This window comes from Periplaneta americana, chromosome 1, assembly GCF_040183065.1.
Source record: "Periplaneta americana isolate PAMFEO1 chromosome 1, P.americana_PAMFEO1_priV1, whole genome shotgun sequence".
NCBI classification, from domain to species: domain Eukaryota; kingdom Metazoa; phylum Arthropoda; class Insecta; order Blattodea; family Blattidae; genus Periplaneta; species Periplaneta americana.
Window position 1 is genome coordinate 189218969 of NC_091117.1, and position 21040 is coordinate 189240008.

Consider the following 21040-nt stretch of genomic DNA (forward strand, 5'->3'; position numbering starts at 1 on the left):
GCAGACAGTTTTAACACAGTCTAGTATATACAGTCACGAAGGTCAATACGTAGTAAATATGCATCCATAGATAGTTGCTAACCACTAGGATCGCTACTATCGCCTCATTACAGACAATGGGAAATAGTACCGGCACAGTCTATTGTTCCTAGCACCCTCACAACTCAAGCTTCGTGATTGTGTATACACTAGACTGTGGTTTTATGCTGTCGCGAGGCGTTGTAAAGCAAAACGTAGCGTCACGCCGCGTCTGATTCTGTGTGCACCCGGCCTAACTGTGGAGAATTTAGAAAAAATTGTGGAGATGTACTGTACAGATAATTATGAAAAACAATGAGCATCGAACTAACTTTCAATAACTTAAAAAGTGAAATTATTTTTTTCAATACATTAAATTTCTGCAGCTGTGTTTAAATAATATACAGCTGTCTGCCTCCATTTCCTAACTATACTTTTTTGTGCCAAGTTTTGTATATTTTAGTGTATAATTTCAGTGAAATAAATCAACATCTCATACAGAACAAATAACACTCTACAAAAACATCTCAACACACAAACAACACAAACAAACAAATACAACCACACAGGCGTATACAAACTCAAATGTAACACCTGCAACTACTTCTACATAGGACAGACAGGCAGATCGTTTCAAACACGTTACAAAGAACACATCAGAGCCATAACAAAATTACAAAACACCTCCACGTATGCAGAACACATCACAAATGCCAAGCACACCTACAAAGACATCAACACAGATATGGAAATACTGCACATCCAACCAAAAAGCCAGAAACTGAACACACTAGAACAATATGAAATATACAGACACACGAAAACACACCCCAACGATATTCTCAACACACTTTCAATTTCAAAACACACACACTCTTTGACTCTACACTACGAACGCACCCACATAGGAAACAAGAGGTGCCAAGACCAACGACGACCAGTTCCGAAGATGACCGAAAATAGGTCAAAACATGTTAACAAGGTACGTTAATAATATTTAACACAAGAAAGTTATTATCATATATATTCCGAAGAAATAAATAGGTTTGAAGCATTGATCATACGTGTTAAACTGCCTAGTTTTAATAAAATATAGCCTAACTTATTAAGTTTTGAGTTTATTTTAGGCACCTACAACTGCAATTTTTAGTGCTTAAAAATCCTACGTCCGGTTATTACAGTGTTCGTTTTGCATTGCTCTGACGGTACCTTCGATCAACGGCGCAAGTTTAAAACTGATCCATTTTTCCAAGGGGTTTTGCAAATGTAGGAGCCCTTCTAACGCCTTGTTTATCACCGATACAAACCCGGCATCTTGCATTAGTCACATGTTCTCAAACTGAAAGCAAAATGTGTTGTCATTTGTCTTGCCTCTGCTGTTTCCATCCTCACGGCCCGTAATCTCTCACCTCTCGCCGTGTCATTGATTAATGTGTCCCCACGACTTTATACATTTTAGGACAATATTTCATTTCGTGAAAGGGAAAGGATAGAGCTGACCCCCAACCGCAATTGATCTCAAGTGCTGTTGATTCTGAAATCAATAGGACTTGAAAACAGCTCTCCACTCTTTCAGAGGAACACGATGGTGTGATGAAAACTATGTGCAAGTCGCAGACAAGCAGATGACAATTTTTACAAGCCCCCGATCTATTTTAGGAATATTAAATCCAGACCTTTGAGATGGGCAGGGCATGTAGCACGTACGGGTGAAACCAGAAATGCATATAGAGTGTTAGTTGAGACACCTGAGGGAAAAATATATTTGGGGAGGCCGAGACTTGTATGTATTTTTTTTTTTATTGGACAGCATGTTCCATTACAAGGTTAGTAATACTACATGCCTTGTTGATCATTCAATACAATTCTAAATTACTATTAGATAATCACTATTAGTCACATATGGCTTCACTGTTCTTTGAGTCTGGTTCACAATTATCTAGTTCACTTCCCATTTATGTTTATACTTGATACGCTGCTATATCGCTAGTATTACTAAGATATGAGTATTATATAGTTACACAATTTTCACTATGGCTACTGATTGCACTTGTTATATTGTTATTACACTACTATATACACTATTTACAACTCTGTTTCTTGCTCTCTTCTTCTTCTTTTTGGGGTTATAGCTTTTCTAAATTTACAGATTGAACAAATTCTATGTATTGTTTCATATATGAGCCTTGTTGTCAGCATCTTGGAGCACAATACCACATCACGCATTGGACAGTTTTTGGGCTCATGTTCGGTGCCCGTGGCACGATCCAACGTGAAACTTTAAATCAACTTAAACAATATAAAATTTCTGATGCAACGATTGATGCCATAGGATCTCACGTGTTAAAATCATCCTTAGCTACAATTAGTAATCATTTGTACCCAACAAAATTTTTATTGTAAATGATTTCCTACGTTTTCTTATCTTAATGTTTTTTCTTTTTCTTTCCAAGTGTCACAAAATTGTTTTGTTTACTTATTATTATTTATGAATTGATTAGTAGGCCGATCTATCGAACCCTTATTTAGGGCGGCTTTTGTTTCTACAAATTATCTTCTTCACTCAATGTGTTAGTCCAGTGACCACCTAGTTTTAGGATGTTGTTTCTGAACACACTTCTTTCTTTATCAAGAATGGCACACTGGAAGATTAGATGCTCAGCTGTCTGATCGCCCTTCCCACAAGGGCATTCGGGGCTGTCCGATATGTGGAAACGGTGTAAGTAGGCCCTTAATTTTCCGTGGCCGGTTAGGAATGTCGTAAGATTATTATTCAAGGGGATACTGATCCGGAGTCGGTCCTTTACACTGGGAAAATATGATTTGGTGACTGGTCCTTTAGTTGTTGTCTGCCAGTCCTTTTCCCATTGAGATATGCTTTCCTCCTGTAGTACTCGTAGCCACTCACTTTCAGGAATCCTCTCGTAGCACACTTCTAGGTCTTTATTCCTTGCTGCTCACTTGTATGTATTTATTCACACTGCAAATGGGTAAATACCCGGTGGCAGTGATAACTAATTAATAATAAACACAATTAATAAAAATACAATTAATAATAAATTAATAATAATAACAATAATAATGATAATTATAATAATAATAACAAGGAGGTCCACACCCGTGGAGTAACGGTCAGCGCGTCTGGCCGCGAAACCAGGTGGCCCGAGTTCGAATCCCGGTCGGGGCAAGTTACCTGGTTGAGATTTTTTCCGGGGTTTTCCCTCAACCCAATACGAGCAAATGCTGAGTAACTTCCGGACTCATTTCACCGGCATTAACACCTTCATTTCATTCAGACGCTAAATAACCTAGATGTTGAAAAAGCGTCGTAAAATAACCCAATAAAATAAATAAAATAATAACAAGGAGCATTCTAAATTAACTGAAGCACGATCACTTAAAATAACATTTAAATTAAATATAATTCGTTTCTTAACCCTAAGTTCGAACTAAAACCCACTATTATGATATGAGCCGTTCAGAGCAAAAGTGGTGTAAGTCAAAATTGAGTAATGACGTTTAAAGTAAAAATTCTGTAAAATACAGCGCAAAGTAGCAATTAATATGGCCTTCTTATCCACTGACTTCTAATAGTTTAAATAAATTCAATATTAATTGCTATTTTGCGCTGTATTTTACAGAATGTTTACTTTAACCCTCATTACCCATTTTTGACTTACACCACTTTTGCTCTGAACGGCTCATATGTCCATTCATGCACAAGCACCTTTCATTACTACACTCATTTCGCTGTCAACTCACTCACTGCACTGGAATTACGACACATTTCACTGATACTATCCTGATTTCACTACCACTTCAAAAACAATTCACTATTCAAATACTTTGCACTACCGCAATAAACTATAGAACTTTACAGACACAAACACACTTTACTTAAACAACACACTTCACTGACACAACACGCTTCTTCACTGATACAACACTTCAAACAAAATATCAATTACGCCCTTTAAATAGTGTGTATAATATACTACCGTCTATTAGTAAAGACCTTAAGCCTATTTTTAAATACATTTCTGGTTATTGGTAAAGCCTTTAGTAAGTCTGCCGGTAAAGCATTCCAGTCCCTGATAGTACGATTGAGAAAAGAAAACTTTCCAGTGTCCGTCCTCTGCCTTCTTTCCCTCAATTTAAATGAGTGGTCGTTCCTTGAAGAGTAATTTGGCGGTTGCAACCTATTTTTTTATTTCTCTCCAGGCAGGCTCACCTCTGTATGTTTTGAACAGTGCGCATAATCGAATTCGCGTTCTCCTGCCCGTGAGTGTGTCCCATTTTAATGGTGAATTATTACGACAACACTTGAGAGCCCATTTTTGAATCTTTTCCAATGTCTTAATATGTTATAATCTGTAAGGATCCCAACATGCAGCACTGGACGAACTAGTGATTTATGTGCAATCTCTTTGGATTTATCACAGCCTTTTCTTAGTACCCTCATCACAAAGTGTAACTCTCTCCATGCTTTTCCTGCTGTGTCAGTAACGTTTTTCCCCCAGCCGAGATCGCTGCTTCCTAGGTATTTACATTTGTTATCTTCGGGAAAGGTTTCACTCCCTAACGTGTTTCAACCAATCATCTCTGTTTATCGCTAGAATTTTATCACTTCTCTAGCATTTGTTTCTTTTTTTGCCAACATTTCAAAATCCAAATTCTTTGCGGTACTATGAAACATGCTTTGCGATCGTCATTTGTTTCCCACATAGACAGTCAACTGAAAATGGCGGCTCCGTTCAAACGTTTGTTGAAGCTAACATTAATTAAATAGAATTTTAGTAAGTCAATTAATATTTTATTGTATTAGAGTACTTTATTTCTTCTAATTTTATATACTTCCTTCTAATCGTGTAATAGTCGATTAAATTCCACTCGAGTTTTGATTTTCTCTACACAAAACACAACCTTTAGTGTGATCAGCGCACTGTTGATGAAATGACTCTTAATTAACTATTGTATATTATGGTAACTTATATGTATACCTTTACATACAAAAAAAATTTGTTTTGTATAATTTTGCTCTGTAAAATTTTTATACAATTGAGAATGGTACCAGAAAGAGGATGAAGTGAACAGATGCCTTGAAATTATGTCTAAATTATTTTTAAAAATTATTGTGTTTATAATTTTGACATGCAACTTGAAACATGGTAGCTCATGCAGTTTTTAAGATAGAACCACAGTTTTGTCACTGTTTTATAGCTAAAACTATTCTTTAGTGCCTGACATAGAGCTATTTTTTATTTTTATTTACATTAATTAAATATTACCATATATGTAATTTACAATAATATTTTATGTTGCATAAATAATGTAAAAAGTCCATAGATAATTATTAATTATATTAATGTTATTTTACTCATTGTCAGGCACTGAGGGACATTTCAAACTTCAAAATGACACCAATATCTTCTTGGTATCGCCATATTTGGCTGAGATATCATGTTTGAAAGAATTAAATATTCTAAAATTACTATTTACAGGAAATGAGCCACAAACTTTCAGAGCCTAGAAGACTCCATCATCATATGTCACCCCTTAAACAGCTTCGTGTCGGTCCAGTTTCAGCTTCTTTCTGCCTCTCAAATACCTCCGCCTTGTTTTAACTTCAGGTGTTGAATGTTTTTTTTTTTTTTTGGCATTTTTGTCCCTATTTCCATTGATGCAACAAATCTTGCGATGGTGTTTGTCCCAAGGTTTATGCCCATCCTCCTCAGAATTGTAATTTCTACTTTTAGACTCGTATTAAAATTACGTACAATATCATTGACACACAAATTTACAATTTTATGACTAACAGTAAAAGATTATAAATTACTTCATTATGTAAAAAAGTTTTTTCAATCTAATGATCATGCCCAGATATCTATGCAACTATTTCGGGACTAGAAAGAAGTTTATTTTACAAGCAAAGCTGGACGAGGGGATTGACTGCTACGAAGATCACTCCAAAAGTAATGCACTCCAAAAGTAAGTGACCGTGGCTGATGACGCAGCATTTTGGAAAATGGGACTTATCTGAAAATTCTTATATCAAATTAAAGGGGAGAAAATTCTCTATTAAAATAGTTATATCTTGAAAATTCTAATTTTTCATCATTTTTTGCGTTTTGTGGGTGTACTTTAAAAGAATTATCAATTTCTACTGAAAAGTAACCGAACATAGGCATAAGTGAACTGACGGACAGATAGACAGAGTTACACACGGACAAACGAAATATGACAAGAATGCTTACTTACATTAAAATTTGGGAATATATTTTTGCGACGGCACAATACTTGTTAATCAAGGCTATCTGGCCGTTAGCAAAAGCGTCGCAAGGTCTCGCGGTAGCCCTGAAAGGTCCGGTCTGCGATAAGTGTAACACTTAACGACATATGAAGGGTCAGGGAATCACGTACTCGGCCTTCGCAAAGGTCGTTCGACTTCTCGAACTCGTTTCTAGATTCCGACAATGTTGTGGCGTATTTGGTAAAACAGCTCCCAAGATATTCCTCGCAATCTGCCGACTACTCTGCTCCTTATGCTGAAATTTGTTGCGGAAAACTAATAGTGGATCAGTGTTTCTGCTGAATGATAAGCTCATCATCTTACAAAAGGCTTCTGTTTTTGCGTGATTCGTATTTGATTCTAACAACATTAATATTGTTTCCACTATGTTTATTTTTATTTTATGAGACTATTACACTCTTACTACGTCATACTACTTTTGACCAATAAAACGGTACGAAAGGACGTATTTCAACCAATCATGGCTGCTTATCGCACAATTTTATCGCGTCCCTAGCATTTGTTTAATTTTATCGCGTCCCTAGCATTTGTTTAATTTTATCCCGTCCCTAGCATTTGTTTCATTGTTTGCTAACATTTGAAACTGCGCTGGTCTGGACGTCAAAATATATATATATATATATATATATATACATAATTACAAACCACTCCAGTTGATGCACAGCAGTTTCAAATATGACTCGCATTGGCATTCAAGAACAAGAATTAATACAAATCACTGATCATACCTATGCATCTTCCGAAATCCGATTTACAAATAAATGAAGAGCACCATTCGGAAATCCTGAATAAGTTGAATACACCATGTAGGCCTAAATCGAGTTCCACTTCTATTACGCACACGTCCAATATAACATCAATTGAACCACCAACCACATTCAAATTTGAAAATTGTACATTCAATAATTATTCCTTTTAAAATTATTCATTCGTAAATTCTGAATAAGTTGAATACACCATGTAGGCCTAAATCAACGAGTTCCACTTGTATTACGCACACGTCCAATATAACATCAATTGAACCACCAACCACATTAAAATTTGAAAATTGTACATTCAATAATTATTCCTTTTAAAATTATTCATGTTTTTTTTTATGTCATCGTCGTTAATTAAAACTTTTCTAACACTTGTGTACAGTATATTAGTTAGGTTATGTTATAGCTTCTGCTATATGATATTATGGATAGTCACGTATCAGAGATTGTTTAATATTAAGATTTATTGAAAATCATCTGTCAAGTGACGTTGATTACTGGGATTCGGATAATTGAAGTGGAATGTTGCATTTTAATAAAAATGAAACTGAATCAACAAAGCCTTCTTGACTAGCAACATTGCCATCATGTATAATAGATCGAGAACTTCTCGACGAGAAGGCATTGCTCACTACTGCCATCTAGCATGCATCTAGCGTAATATTTGTAATGTTGAGATGGTACAATAATACATTTGAAGACAGTTGTATTTTCGTAAGTCAATTAATATTTTATTGTATTGGAGTACTTCGTTACTTCTAATCTTTATATACTTTCTTCTAATCGTGTAATAGTCAATTAAATCCCACTCGAGTTTTGATTTTCTCTAGATAAATCAAAACGTCTAGTGAGATTACTGTTGATAAATATTTATGTAACTACCTCTTTTGATCTCATTATGTACCTAAATCATATCAGGATGTAATTACTTAAATCCGATCCAGTTGTATGTTCAACTATGTAAGTAAGTTTTAATCCTGGTTGAGTGTAAGGGAAGGTCTTAGGCCTATATTACATTATCATATTTCTGTGTCACAGAAGTTTGATAAAATATATGTGATAAAATCTTTTACAGTGTAATATAGCATCTTTGATCACATCTAGCTGTGACATAGTTCTGTGATAAAAGTTATCGTCGTCATCATACCTTTGATAAAATCTGTGACAGGGAGGAAAGAAAATGGCGGACATTAAGTACACATGGTCTGTGAAAACCACGAAACTTTTAACATCACATTGTGAGTCACATGAAATGTGTCATTATCCATTATTAAATACTTAGTATATGATAGGATTTCACATCTTCATAATAAAGTTCTCTCAGTAGATTTTGATCGATTCCTTTTGTATCTTTTCTCCCTACCCCAATCTCTAACCTAAATCGTAGGCTTAGAGTGTAAACCTGCTAACTAACAAAAAATAAATTTTACAGGGGAAACAAAAAAATCAGTATAAATTAACTCTAAAACTTCACCACCTGCACTTTGGATTTGGTCCTAAAGTTTCAAAGTTAATTTATACTCAGTTTTTGTTTCCCCTGTAAAATTTCCTTTTTGTTGGTTAGCAGGTTTACTCTAAGCCGACAAAATAATTTTTTCTTTGATTTCTTCTTTAGTATTAATGCAATAACCATTACTGCATATTTTACAGTTACAACAAGCATAGAACTAGAGTAGAACCCCGTTTATCCGTCACCCTATTAACCGATTGGCGGATTATCCGATTATCTTTCTCTCGCTCGTTTTTTTCGCTACAGAAACGTATGAAATTGATACTGTTGTACGCTATATTAGTATACGTATTTTTTCTAGAGTGTTATTACAAACATTTACACTTAGGCCTACACAGTTTTGGTCTACTGTTCGAGTTTCTGTACTCTATTACTTCTATATAAAATGTTTGCTGTGCTAAGTGTCGAATAAAATCCAAATAATTAAGTGGTTGGGGAAAGAGAAATTGTGAGTCATCTCGCATCACGATACGAGACTGATGTTACAGCTATGAGCGATATAATAAAAATCAAGGATAAAGGGTATACAGTATGTAAATCTACAACATGAGACCTTTACTATTCCTATCTTTCCGCTGACAGCCATTAAAAGGAGTTTCTTTTACCTCTTAAAAACACGTCTTTGACAACCGAACTTAAATTAATGAACTTCTGATTCGCTACCTAGCGTATTAAACACAAGACCACGGAGAAAATAACCAGTGTTATTCACTTAATTTACGAAAATATTTTATGGTACGGATTATCCGATTTTTCGATTAACCGTTCAGTCAACCCCCTTCATTACCGCGGATAATAGGGGTTCTACTGTATTGTGGATCCATTATTAGAAATGTGATGAAAGATATGAGCAATGTTTTGACATAGAGTAATATAGTCAAAATCTTACATTTGATCATATATATTTGATCAAAAATTGTATCATATTCTGTGACACAGATATTTTATAGTGTAATATAGGCCTTACGGCCTTAACTCTGCCAGGTTAAATAAAGCCATTATTATTATTATTATTATTATTATTATTATTATTATTATTATTATTATTATTATTACTATAAATGCACAAGTTACTGAGACAGATCAAAGGCCAGTTCCGCTCTATTTGGCCGAAAACACTCTTTATAATAGAGTTTATTGTGCTAATCACAATAAGTTAAACGAGGGAAAACTTAGCTAATGCCATTCATGCATGTAGATTGTTACCTTGGAAACGGCGCATCCCAGGCATTCACAGCGTCTTGAATCACGTGCTTTCATCACACAATTAGGCACTTAACTCACAACATGACCGTTAAAGCGCGCAGCACTATAGTGCTCCAACATTGCACGTCACACACACTCATCTTCACTCCTGTTCACTCCGCGAAACGTCAAATCTGCAAAAAAGAAAACAGACATAATGTTATCATCATCATCATCTATAATTTCAACTGGTAATGGAAATTACGGGGAAACGGCTGAACGGATTTTAATGAATGAACCCTCATTTTGAAGCTTGAAACCCAAAGTTTTTCAGAAAAATAGTAATTTTCAGTGAAGCGTTAAGTTTTCCTACATAATTTTCCTATTTTCCAAAATCCGTCTTTCGTCAGTTTTGAGAACTAATTGCATTACAGGATAAAACAAAACACACACTACAATAAGCAATAGGCTATTACAAGAAGGCCATGAACTGCAGGATTGCTGACATATTTAGAGCTCAAATTCAATTGGTTATTAAAAATGTCAACTCTTACTAAAATAATTTACAGGTCTGATTCTACGGTGTGTAATTTTCTGAGTACAACTGTGTATTGGATATTAAAATCTACAAAATCTGAGGTGGTTTTGTGGAATTATTACCATTAGAAGTGAAATATTATAGTTAATGTCGTGATGTGACTCTTTTTCATTAATTATAATTATATATATATATATATCTATATATATATATATATATATCAATGCTATGTTCATGATATGAAAGTGGGGTTATGTATGTAGTTGTAGAGAATATCTTAAATTAGATCTTCATTTCTATAATTTATTGAGTGGCGGCTATATAGTGCATATAACTACAAAACTATAACTAAGATAATAATATTGTTATTAAAAATCAAATATTTTTATAGTTATTAATCAAGTGGGCTTGGGTATTTTTCATATACTTAATGGCAGTGTGGTGTAGATATTTATATGCGTCATTCTCTTCAGTATTGGCTCGACAGAGCGCCAAAATTACAGTTCCTAAGGAAAGACGTAAATGTATTATTTACTGATAAAATAAGAAGCATACAAAATGTTGTAGTCTCCCGATCATTTCAGCAAGATCTCTTAGCAGGATAAAATGATTTTACCCTCTACATTTCAAGCTCTACATGCAGCAGCTATACCAAGATGCTTTGTCTATTGTTCGAAAGCATAGCAAACCTGACATTTTTTTAACTTTCACCTACAATCCACAATGACCTGAAATAGCTATTGCTTTACTCCCAAATAAAAAACCCACTGATCGTCTTGACATTGTTACTTGCGTTTCGCGTTGAAACTCAAAAACTGAAGGTGGATAGGTTCAAGAAAAAGTATTTTGCATAAAAAAACATTCAGAGGGAGTACATTTCATTGTTATGGAAGCAAATAAGTTTCAAAATGTCTGGTATTCTTCACTGAAAATAAATCTGAAAAATTATTTGAACGTCTAAAGAACTTAGTTTGCAGCATTTGCTGCACAAGCCACTAGTTTGAATATATTTCTTGACTGTACTTGTCACTATCTCTGTCACTAGAGAGTTTTTAAAATTTATATTTTCCCCGCCATTCATAAAATATTTTTATATGATACCTCTAGCACCAAAGGGGAGACCTATAACTGAAACTTGATTAATATATTTCAGTATTAGGCCTATTATTATTGTATTTATCCTGGTAATAATGAACAGTTTGACTCGTAGACACTTTGTTTTTCGGCATTAACTTCCTAGGATTGTATGTTAGAAGATTCGAAGAGAACGTTAGGATGTAGACCTTCGGCTTCCCCCTCCTGCCAATAATGCATAACACAATATCAATATCAATACGAACTTTTTTGTTGATTTCGAGTTCGTTATTTTTTTTTTCTGGTTATTATATGCTTATATAAGTTGTGTTAACTCTCGCTAAGTGGTTTTATATTTTATTTTATCACTCTCAGTTATTATTTTATTATTGTTAATATTTTTATTTTATTATTATTAATAATTAATTCAATATTCATATTTATTGTCATCATACAGCTTTCAGGTAGTGGTTTCCCTCATATTTCTGCATACGGTCCACCACTACCTTGCTTACATCCAATCATATATCCTTTATATTTCTCCTAGCATCTATATCTCCCCAAAACTTCCAATTACCTAAAGTTAAACCCTGCTTCTGTCTGTTTCTTCCTCCATCCTTTCTGATGTACAGTACTTTCAACTCTTCACCTTCTTTATCTTCCCTCAATATAATTCCCGAATGCTATGCAATACTGTCCACCTTACTCTTATATAGAAACATTCGCGTCTACATCTACTCCTCCATCTCTACTACTATCATGGTCATCTTTCATTACTGTTATCCCTACTTGTATGTTTATCGTTAAAACCTTTTTATCTCTGACTAGTATTCACTAATATTTCTACTATCTCATCTACTTTATCGTATTAAATTATTTGTCTCAATTATTGTTGTAATGTTCTAATGTTTGTTTATTAATTAATTTGTATTACTATCTTTGTATTATCTCCGTCACTGTTATTCTATTAGTACTATTATTATTATTATTATTATTATTATTATTATTATTTCTATCATCAACATTATTATTTATGTCTGTAAAATGTATGTAGACTCTACTGGACTGTACCCGAGCACGAGCACGTGCTCATTTTGGAAATCTATTCAAATGTGCCATTTCAAGTGTAAATTATGGATAAATTTTAATTTGAATTTGAAATATCGTGCAATAAACGTGAAAATCGAAGATTTAAATATCTGATATTTAAGAAAAATTGTCCTTCAGATATGGATGGAGGGATGAGTGAGTGAGTGAGTGAGTGAGTGAGTGAGTGAGTGAGTGAGAACAATTAAAAGGTACGAGATCGCGCGTCCTTGAAAGGAAATTTGAGGAAGAATCTACGTGAGCTCCAAGCCCTCTGGCCACTTGTCTCACTCCGTTTCTCACCGTTTCGTCGAAAGACTCTAAAACAACTACAAAAGAGCTTAAGAAAATGCCTGATCTTCACATTTCAATGGAAATAACTTTCAATGAAACAGTGATGGCGTAATTTTTACGGTTTTCACATTGAACAGAAGAGGGTATAAACACTGAAAAATCGTTTCTGCTGTTGATGCATGAACTGAAATATCTTTAAGTGTAGTTGTGGCGACTTCTTTATAATCCTTGACACTTGAAAAGTGGAGTAAAGGCCTTAAAACAAATGGTGAATTATTATTATTATTATTATTATTATTATTATTATTATTATTATTATATTATATTATATTATATTATATTATATTATATTATATCTTATTATATTATTATATTATATCATCATCATCATCATCATCGTCAAGGTTTAAGCCTCTAAAGGCTTGTTCCGGTCTCATCCATTAAACATTTGTTGAGTCCATCTTTTCTTTGGTCTGTCAATGTTTCTTTTGCCTGTTGGTCTGTAATCTAACAGCAGTTTTGGAATGCGGTATTCTTCCATTCTTTCCACATGTTCCCTCCACTTAGTTCTATATTGGTGTATCTTCTCTGTTAGTTTAAAGATGCCTAATTCCTTTCTTATGTCATCATTTCCCCTGTTGTCTAACAAAGTGTAGCCAGCTATACTCCTTAGGAATCTCATTTCGGCGGCCTCTATTTTTCTCTCTTCACTTTTTCTTAATGTCCAACATTCCCAGCCATATATTAATATGGGCACTGCCATTATTTTATAAAATTTTAATTTCTTTCCTAGTTTGTTTGAGGTTCCTTTTTATTATTCCATATATATTATATTACTAGCCGTACCCGTGCGCTCCGCTGCACCCGTTAGAAATAAATATAAAGTCATTACATAATTAAACTAGGACATTTGATCCAGGGAACATTCGTGTTTGATAGAAGGATAAATCGTTTAATATGTTACTTAATTTAAATTGCATCCAAATAATTAAAATGCGATCACTTTGGTCCAGGGACACTCATTTGGTGCAATGACAATTCCTTTAACATGTTTCTTAATTTTTATTACATACAACCATAGTTTAATGAAGATTGATATCATTTAGATTTAATGTGTATATTTTATTTTACTTGTTATAGGTTTCCATTGAATTATGCTAATAACTTAATTTTAACCCTTATTTTCTACGTATTCGTTAAATGGCGCTTGGCCCACTATGGTTCTGAACCCTTAAAATAACTTAAATTATATTATATTATATTATATTATATTATATTATATTATATTATATTATATTATATTATATTATATTATATTATATTATATTACATTATTACTGTATATCAGAAGTTACTGTAATAACATTATAGCATTATGTCCATCTAGAGAAACTACACTTTCCAATGGTGAAATAATAATTAATTATTCAACTCGGTTAATTTAGCTTCCGATATTACTTCATACAAACACAGACACATTCTCTGTAGGCTATCTTTCATAGCCTTCGATTGTTGCTGTCCAAGGCCCCTTATAGACGAAGTCATTTGTTTTTAATTCATTACGCGGCCTTAGATGGCAGTTATTTTAATTTTAAAACTCATTTATCTCATTAAATATCAGTCCTATCAAAATTTTTCAAGGAATAAAACTTATCGCAAATTATTTTTAAAGAAACTTTTGTTATGTAATATTTTTCACAGAAATCAATAATAAGCGAGATATTTCGATTTATTTAATTCAGGCCCCCTTATAACCCCCTTTTAATAATGTATTTTGAATCCCATATAGCCTAAAATCTAAGTTACAACGAACTTAATTTATAATCCAATTTTCATCGAAATCCGTTCAACCATTATCGCGTGAAAAGGTAACAAACATACAGACAGATAGACAGACAGACAGACATACAAACAAAAATTTCAAAAAAGCGATTTTCGGTTTCAGGGTGGTTAATTATATATGTTAGGACCAATTATTTTTGGAAAATCGAAAATTACCAGAAAAATATCGGCTACAGGTTTATTATTAGTACAGATTATTATTATTGTTATTATTATTATTATTATTATTATTATTATTATTATTATTATTATTATTATTATTATTATTATTATTATTGAAGATAGAGACGACCGAATTCCGACTGACTGAAGTGCTATGCTGATAATACAGGAGAGGAGGAATGGGTGGTGTGTGGTTCCCTAACTATTCAATCAATCATATCATGTAGTAATTCATTTCTACCCGAGATAATTTTGATGAAATCGACTTTTGGCCGGCTAGATCGAGCAAATACTCCACCGTGCGGCGTTCGGAGAATACTATGGAATGATGACGAAATGGAGAAATGTTGACGGAATGAAGTAGATGCCTAATACGGGGAAACACCGCAGGGATTATATCGGCAGTTACTATCTTCAAATCTCTTTCTTTTAGTCCAGTGTATAACTCTTCGACGTGATGTTGCGGAAGGTTTTCCTGTTAGTAGAGGATGTCTCCTCACATAAGGAGTTGGAGTTTGATTTTGGAGACAAACATTAGGGTAGACCTGGGTAATAGTAAACACTTTTCACAGGTTCCAAATATATTTCAACATTACACAACCCTCAGTAACGGTAAGCATGACAAAGAAACATTGTGTTATTTTCAGGTCTTTATTTTCTCTGAAAATGGGTTTAAAACAAAAGGTATGAATTCTTTAAGATTGTTTGAACCAAAATGCAACACTGTTACAGTTTTTAATCATAGTAGTAATTTAGGCCCAAGAATATACAACAAATTTATATTTAAATATCCTAATCTTGTCAATTATAATAGTTCTAATATTAAATTTAAGAAGTTATGTATGGATTTTATAAAAATTGAAAAATTGTAAATTTAAATTTATATACTATAATTGCATAGTAGACATAAGACAAATTGTATTGTATACTTATTAATTTCAATTCAGGAAACCGCCTCTGAGCACGAGTTCTCCTCTTTCAGAGACGAGCTAAAGTTTTTTTCTATATATAATATATGTAATGTTATAATTATTAGCAAAATAATAAATAAATAAATAAAAATAATAGGTTTGACTTTTTTCCATTTTTAATTGCTAGTTTACATTTACCCCACCTGTTTACATTTACCCCATTGAGAGAGGTGGTAATTGTAAACACCAATTTTCGCACGGGCTATCAGACACTGAACATTTTTTGTTCTGTTTCAGAAGAAAGAGCTGTACGCCTTCCAACTCCAATTTTGGTCACTGGTACATTTCGTCCCTTTAACCTATAATATATTACGATATAGGAACTCAGTACCCCTCCTGAGCTTCACGATAATTGTAGTTACTATTTTTCACATCTGTGACAACCCTATCTAAATCCTCTCTTTCTAATATAATTTCTTGGCATTTTGATAACTGAAAAGTACGAAATGTAACCATAATAAAACATGTTTACAATTACCCCCAAGCAATTAAAACTATGGGGCAAATGTAAACACGTCATAATTTAATGAACGGAGGTTATGGGAGATCTCAGAACCATTGTAATAAATGTTAATTACTATACATTATTCATAAAAAACAACATATTCTTAAAAAAATAGCACTGTACGTTTACTTACAATACCAAAAATGAAGGTGAAGCAAAATTCTCTCTCAACTTTTTTTATAGACTCTTACAAAACATTCGTTCACAACTAAGCAGTTACTCCTATTTGGCGCCAAACTGCTTTGTAGGTTAGCCAACGTGTTAATTTAAATATTCCTCCGAATTAAAATTTATATATTGACAGTTTTGTACTTCTCACAGCATTTGTTTAAATTACCCCGTTTACAATTACCCTCGTCTACCCTATATTTTGTACGAATAAAGAGACTGAAGGGCAGATTATCAGTGTACATATTTTCGCCGTCATTCCTGTCTGATGATTGTACTGTATTATCTCATCGACATGAATACTTCTGTTACTAAAACAGCCACGAAATAAAGTCATTCCTGCACTCCATAAGTTTCAAACCTTGTATCTGTCAGCGTAGTGATTGCGTAATGGAGGACCGGTTGAAAGAGTTCGGATATATATTGCGGCATGTAGCTGTAATTTTTCATATCCTACGTGCTTGGAAATCAAGGAGACTTGATTAGATCATCAGACACGTTAAGACGCGGTGTGAGTGTGTACAGCTTGCATGTAAATCGCCGCATTGCAGCAATTACTAGACGATCGCAATCATCTGCATGCATTTTATAGAGTGTTCATCTCTGTGCCTTAATCATAATAAAAATGTGTTCTTGGCAGCATGTACAGAGAGATTACTTTTCTCTGTCAACTTGTCTATCAATCTGTCTGTCTGTCTCTGTCTCTGTCTCAAACTGGCTGGCTCTGAATCTTCCTTTCGCTCAATCGATCTCTATTTATAATTCAATCTGACCCCTCAAACTGATAGTCTCTCAACCTGCCTGTCTCCCAATCTCATTGTCCATCAATTTTCTCTGTCTCAAACTATCTCTTAATCAATCTCTCTTTATCTTCTATAATTCAATCTGACTGCCACAAAAACTGATGGTTTTTCAACGTGTCTATCTCTCAATCTCATTGTCGATCAATCTATCTCTGTCTCAAACTATCACTTAATCGATCTCTATCTATAATTCTATCTGACTACCTCTCAAATTGATGGTCTCTCAACCTGCCTATCTCTCAGTCTCATTACCCATCTATATCTATGTCTCAAACTATCTCTTAATCGATCTCTCTCTATTTGTCTATAATTCAATCTGACTATATCTCAAACTGATAGTCTCTCAACCTGCCTGTCTCTCAATCTCATTGCCCGTCTATGTTCAAACTATCTCTTAACCTATCTCTCTTTATCTTCTATAATTCAGTCTGTCTGTCACTAAAATTGATGGTTTCTCAACCTGCCTGTCTCTCAATCTCATTGTCGATCAATCTATCTCTGTCTCAAACTATCACTTAATCGATCTCTCTCTATTTGTCTATAAATCAATCTGACTACATATCATTGTCCATCTATATTTACTGTATGTCTCAAACTATCTCTTAATCGATCTCTCTGTATCTTCTATAATTCAATCAGACTACCTCTAAAACTGATGGTTTCTCAATCTGCCTGTCTCTCAATCTCATTTACGATCAATCTGTCTCTGTCTCAAACTATAATTTTATCGATCTGTCTCTATCTGTCTATAATTCAATCTGACTGCCTCTAAAATTGATGGTCTCTCAACCTACCTGTCTCTCAATCGCATTGCCCATCAAACTGTCTATATCTCAAACTATATCTTAATTGATCTCTCTCTATTTGGCCACAATTCAATCTGTCTGCCTCTGAAACTGAAGGTCTCTCAACTTGTCTGTCTCTCAATCTCATTGCCCATCAATCTATTTCTGCCTCAAACTATATCTTAATCGATCTCTCTCTATTTGGCCATAATTCAATATGTCTGCCTCTAAAACTGAAGGTCTCTCAACTTGTCTGTCTCTCAATCTCATTGCCCATTAATCTATTTGTCTCAAACTATATCTTAACCGATCTCTCTCTATTTGGCCATAATTCAATCTGTCTGCCTATAAAACTGAAGGGCTCTCAACTTGCCTGTCTCTCAATCTCACTGCCTGTCTCAAACTATATCTTAATCGATCTCTCTTTATTTGGCCATAATTCAATCTGTCTGCCTCTGAAACTAAAGGTCTCTCAACTTACCTGTCTCTCAATCTCACTGCCCATCAATCTGTTTCTGTCTCAAACTATATCTTAATCGATCTCTCTCTATTTAGCCATAATTCAACCTGTCTGCCTCTGAAACTAAAGGTCTCTCAACTTACCTGTCTCTCAATCTCACTGCCCATCAATCTGTTTCTGTCTCAAACTATATCTTAATCGATCTCTCTCTATTTAGCCATAATTCAATCTGTCTGCCTCTGAAACTAAAGGTCTCTCAACTTACCTGTCTCTCAATCTCACTGCCCATCAATCTGTTTCTGTCTCAAACTATATCTTAATTGATATCTCTCTATTTGGCCATAATTCAATCTGTCTGCCTCTGGAACTGAAGGTCTTTCAACCTGCTTGCTTTTCAATCTGATTAACTATCAATATATCTGTCTCAAACTGGCTGTCTTAGTCTTTCAATCTTCCTTTCTCTCAGATGATCTTTATCTACCTGTATTTCAAACTGCCTGTCTCTCACTCTGAGTGTCTCTCAACCTGCCTATCTCTCAAATTGATTGTCACCTCTTCTGTCCAACCGAAGAGAAAGCTAAAATAGCAAAAAAAATCAAGTTGATGAATCAAAGACGTAAAAAGAAGAATGTTGTTGATAATGATGGTCTTAGTGATGGTGGTGACGATAAATCTAAATAAAGCAGAAGATGAAGACTATGATTATGACAAAGCTGAAATTAGAAGGAAAAGGGGAGGAGAAAAGAGGTAGGGAAGGTTTTATGTTCTATTCTGTGAACCTACACGCTGCCGTCATCCCAAGCCTCTTTTGCAACTTTCTGCTGGTTGAGTACAAACAAGACGCATCTTGTTGCAGCGCGGACAGACGTCGCCATAGCGACCATGCTAATACAAGTAGGCCTCTGTGTTCACCTTCGCCACGCAAACATCTCGAGAATTGACGGTTCGAGTTCCGTGGTTAGATATCCTGACGAATTACGTGAATAAAATCATTTCACATCGATCAAACTGATACATTCGGTCCAAAAATTATTATTATTATTATTATTATTATTATTATTATTATTATTATTATTATTATATAATTTTGTTTTCATTGTTATTTTATTGCCTCTATTACTGCTACATCACTATTTTTAATACTACTGTGTTATTATGAAGATCGTTTTTGAGGCGGATTAACGATCGTTCATCGGCAGTAAAGCAAGATGCTGATGATTCAGTCGATGGCAAGAAAACAGAAAACGTCGAACTATGTTGCAGGTGCTGATGAGTATTTTTTTCTGAAAATTTTCTTTGTAGGGTGAGATGTAGTTCCTATTTCTCCAGTTGCAGGTTTGCCTAGCGGCATGATTTTGACTTTACCTTGCTTTCACATTTGTCAAATTTCTACAGCCAGATAAGCATTATGTACTTGGTTATCTTTCTAGTGCACTTCTACTGCAAATTATGTTTAGAATGGATATATGTTACATATAGTCGTTTAATTTATTACAACTGCTCTATTTTCAGTAATTGTTTTATCAGTAATAACTGTACTATACTAGTAGTTTGTGTATTTTGTTTCCAAAAGCAGCTTTTGTAGTATACTCGCAATAGAATGTTTATGTTTACAGACGTTTGGGCTTAAATGCATTATAGGTACATCCAGCCTATTTGATAATATCGATTCATATTCTTATCTGGAAATAGTATATTATCGATTCTTATTCTAATGTAGCCAACTAAATAAAATTGGAACAGATGCAGGTACCGCCAGATAATATATCTTCTAAAAAAAAGGTTAGCTATATTAAAATAACAATCGATAATGTACTATCTCCAGATAAGAATGTGAATAGATGTTATCAATAGGCTGGCGGTACCTATAATGCAACTAAGCCAACAATTATGGCCTACTGATATTGTCAATGAATTTCCAAAAATATTACCGAACTCATTCCAATTCTGTTAAGGAATATAAAACCCTGTACTCAACGAACTCATATAACACGGTACGCCATTTATTCTATATTTAGGCTATTCCACTAATAGCTATTTCAAGATTTAGTCCGCAATCGTACAAGTGAGTCTTAGGCCCGATTGTACAATCACGGAATAAATCTTGGAATAGCTATTTCTGGAACAGTCTAACTATAGAATAAATGGAATATCCATAGTTACCAGAATTGCAGAAGAGGTAGGCAGCATTTTAGGTGGTGTTTTGCTTATAAAGTGCATTCACAAAATCAGTAATTATTGTTAAAATATTACTGAACAAAATATATCACTATTTTGTCTGTGAAGCTTACAATAAAGAAATGAGTAAACCAAAACGAGTTAGAAATGAAAACACTAAAGTCTCATTCACGATGAAAATTAAACATAACGTAAGCGTTAACTTAAAAATGTAAACGTTACTGTAAAATCAAGAATTCATACCATCATTCACGATGGGAACATAAACGTAACATCAAAGATACTTGGTAAGCATGGAAACATAACAACGACGCCATTTCCTCATATTCTGTCGTATACTTCAGCGCTCCACGATTGTGTTTCGTTTGCAAATCGCGTAAGCATAAGATTGAA

General features: G+C 34.0%; 1 protein-coding gene across 1 annotated transcript in view; it reads right to left on the reverse strand.

Annotated features, from left to right (window-relative positions):
- The window catches only part of LOC138705433 (probable G-protein coupled receptor No9), a 1480426-nt gene that overhangs the window by 1399272 nt on the left and 60114 nt on the right, over positions 1-21040 (reverse strand). Inside the window, exon 2 of the mRNA XM_069834160.1 lies at positions 9803-9975. The gene's annotated coding sequence lies outside the window, so the exon portion shown is untranslated. The remainder of the gene's footprint in view (positions 1-9802; positions 9976-21040) is intronic.